We start from the raw sequence: 3,847 nt of genomic DNA, 5'->3' as shown, positions 1-3,847 counted from the left end.
TTCAAATTTTCCCATGAAAGTGAAATGAAGACAACAACTACTAACACATTTCAAGTGGCAAATATCTTGATGCCAAATTCAGTGAGGAAAAGCACAAGAACAGGAAACTTCAGGCCAGTATTGCTTACAAATATTGATATAAAAAGCTTCAATATGGTAAATGCTCCAAATTTAGCAACATAATAAAGGGTTACAGACTTAAATAAGTAGGGTTTGTTCCTAGAATAAAGCCTTACAAAATGAAAAACATACATAAAGACATACAGGCAGAATGAAAAACTGAATAGTAAATCCTAACATAATTTGTCAACTAAACCTTTGCATATAGGGTTAAGTGAATTATTTGCCCATTTTGGTAGTGATTGAACCTGTTGCATGCTAGAAAAGTGATCTATCACTGAATTACACACTCAAACCTTGGGGGAAAAAAAAAAGATTTCTGATAACAATGCACAGGGTTTAATGAGGAAAGGTTAGTATTTTCAATAAATAGTACTGGGAAAACTGGTTTCCATGTGAAAAAGCTGGATTTCCCATAATGCCATATACAAATTAATTCAATATAGATAAAAACTTCAATATAGCTCTTCCGCTTAGCTGCCATCCCCAGAGAGGTAGCTACCAAAATGAAGTTCAATTCCTTTGTGACCTTCTGACCTAAGCAAGAACTGTAAAAGGCATATCAATGCACCTTCCCACACCCGGAGGAAGATTATGTCTTCCCCTCTTGCCAAAGAGCTGAGACAGAAGTACAATGTTCGTTCTATGCCTGTCCGAAAGGATGATGAAGTTCAGGTTGTACAAGGACACTATAAAGGTCAGCAGATTGGCAAAGTAGCCCAGGTTTACAGGAAGAAATATGTCATCTACATTGAACAGGTGTAGAAGGAAAAGGCTAATAGTACAACTGTCCATGTGGGCATCCACCCCAGCAAGGTGGTTATCACCAGGGTAAAACTGGATAAATCACAAAAAGATCCTGAAATGGAAAGCCAAATCTCCCTAAGTAGGAAAGGAAAAGGGCAAATACAAGGAGGAAACACTTGAGAAGATGCAGGAGTAGAGCCATCTTGTGTACAGCTTTCACTGAACACTTAAGATTAAATGATCCTGGCCATCTGCCAAAAAACCCTTTAATTTAAAACTGAAAAGTATAAAACTTTTAGAAGAAAATATAAGGAAAAAACTTCACAGCATTATAGTTATGATTTGTTTGTGTATACTGGGCACTACAGTTACAAGTGACAAAAATTAAAAATTGAGATTCATGATTTTTTTAAAAATGTGCTTCATAAGACAATAGCAATATAGCAAATATAAGCATCAAACAGGATGAAATATTTACAAATCAATATATATGCGTGTATCATAAGGCATTAACATCCATAATATATGGGAAACTCTAACATGATAACAAAACTAACCTTCTTTAAAAATGAGCAAAGAGCCAGGCATGGTGGCACACACCTTTAATTCCAGCACTTGGGAGGCAGAGGTAGGAGGATTGCTGAGAGTTCGAGGCCACCCTGAGACTACATAGTTAATTCCAGGTCAGCCTGGACCAGAGTGAGACCCTACCTCGAAAAACAAAATAACCAAAATAAATAAATAAATAAAAATTTAAAAAATGAGCAAAGAACATAAATATTTATTTAGCACAAGTACACAAATATCCATCACTGTGTGTCTGGCTTACGCAGGACCTGGAGATTGGAACATGAGTTATTAGGCTTCATAGGCAAGTGCCTTAACCACTAAGGCAACTGTCCATCACAGTATTTTCTTTCAAAAACAACTTGTTATTAACAACTTCCATAAATATAAACAGAATACTGATTGTAATCCCCTTTTTTGCTCTCCCAAATACCCGTCAATTGAATCCCTTCTTTCCAACTAGTGTCCTTTCTATTTTGGTGTCATCATTTGTTTCCTCCTATTATGCAGGTCTTGTGTAGGTAGCATTAGTCAGTGGAGGTCATAGCTATCAAGGCCACTTAGTGTCTGAAAGTCAATATATAATCACCTCTCCCCTTCCTTTAGCTTTTACTTTCTGTCCATGATGTATCTCACAATTGTCTCTGAGCATTGGAAGGTATGATAGAGATGTCTCACTTAGTACAGAACACTCCACTGTCACTTCTTAGCATTTTGGTGAGTTTGGAGTCAGCCCAGTGATCACTTCCATCTGAAAATCAAAGCTTCTCTAACCCAAAAATGGCAGTTGGATATAAAAGGATATTATATTTTCATAGATTTATTATGTAAAAGCAGAAAAATCTTTTGATAAATATCTAACCAAAAGTGAGAGTAGCATTAGTATGTGGGCATAAACATAAGTTTTTTTAGAGGATACTTTTTGGGCATAATATATCCATTTAGTCAGACAGCAGTGGTAGTTCCTTCCCCTTAGGGCTTATCACCTCCCAAGTCATAGGTTTTTGATTGGGAATTCCTTATCATGGAATGGACCTCAAGTCCAATTAGAGAGCAGTTTATTTCCCCCATAATAGACATTTCACCATTGCACCAGTTGGTACATTTGGCCTGGCTGGCCAGCCATAAAGCTTACAGGGCCCACTGCTGGTTAACATTATTTATGACTTTTCTCCTCCAGCAGGCTGCATAGGTCTTCCTGGCATCTCGATAGCTAGTCAAAGTCAAAAGAGAGGAGGTTTCTAGCTCAGCTCTAGCTTGATTTCTCAGTGACTTGCAATCCAAGCATGTGGAGCCTTCAGTAGTAGGGTCTTATAATCTAGTTCTTGTGGGCCCTACCTCAAAAAAAAAAAAAAAAAAAAAACATTGAGTTTATACATAGTGACAAATACTGGGGAGATCTACAACAAGTCAGAATAACCAGAAGGAAAAGTCGAGTTCCTAACATGAGACCATCCATCTCTATCCCATTTGCCAAGGCACAGGAAACATTCCAGAGGAAGTGGAATATTAAATATGAGTGCTACTCTCACTTTGAGCCAGAGAACCTTCTCCAGAGAGATACTGGTAGATACTGAGAAAATTCAAAAATTCCTCGAAGCAGAAAATAAGTGGCTACTAAGAGCTCAACACAGAAGTAGGTTTCTAACATGCCTTCCAATGCTCAGGTTGTATACTAGGTTGCAACACTCGACATTGCATACTAGGGGATGTATAGTAAGTAAGACCCACATTTGGGAAATGGACTTGGAGGCATTGTGCTCACCATAGGAAATAACTGGTACATCCATGGCCCCACAGAGACTACTGATAGGGGTTGGGAGCATACAGAATCACCTGTTGGAAATGAGACCAATTACTAAAATATTCATATATTACAGTTTTCAGTTTAAATTTATATATTATAAATATTATATTCATATAATTATATATATTATATATATAATGTTTAATATGTAGGTTTTTTAATAACTACTTGGAAGAGAATATAAGATACATTAATTTGCATATGATTGACTATCATAGTCTTTAGTCATTGATTTACTTTTTTGTACATATAAATGTGTGTGTGTGAGTGTGTGTGTTCATGTCTATGTGGGCACATGTGTGTGGGGAGGCCAGAGACAATCTCAGGAGTTAGTATCAGAAGTAATGCCCACCTATTTTTGAGGCTGAGGCACTCAGTGGATTGGAACTCACAAATTATACTAGACTGGCTAGCTAGTGAATTTCAGGAGTCCCCCTTTCTCCATTCCACCAGTATACTATTACAAGCACATGCTATCACACAGCAATTTTTACATAGGAATTATATTGGTTATTGGTGCATGACCTTTGTAAGCTCTCCATGACAAAAAAAAAAAAAAATACACATATTTTTAAAGACTAAACTCAGATCCTCATGCTGGCAACA

The 3,847-nt window shown here is 36.9% G+C and overlaps 1 pseudogene; it reads left to right on the top strand.

The window, feature by feature from the left end:
• The first annotated feature begins 626 nt into the window (after nt 1-626).
• On the top strand, nt 627-1,119 carry LOC101600069 (annotated as a pseudogene).
• Nucleotides 1,120-3,847: the final 2,728 nt, after the last annotated feature.

This window comes from Jaculus jaculus, chromosome 7, assembly GCF_020740685.1.
Source record: "Jaculus jaculus isolate mJacJac1 chromosome 7, mJacJac1.mat.Y.cur, whole genome shotgun sequence".
In the NCBI taxonomy this organism is placed as follows: Eukaryota; Metazoa; Chordata; class Mammalia; order Rodentia; family Dipodidae; genus Jaculus; species Jaculus jaculus.
The sequence above is the reverse complement of the archived record's forward strand: the minus strand, read 5'-3'. Positions and strand labels throughout refer to the sequence as shown.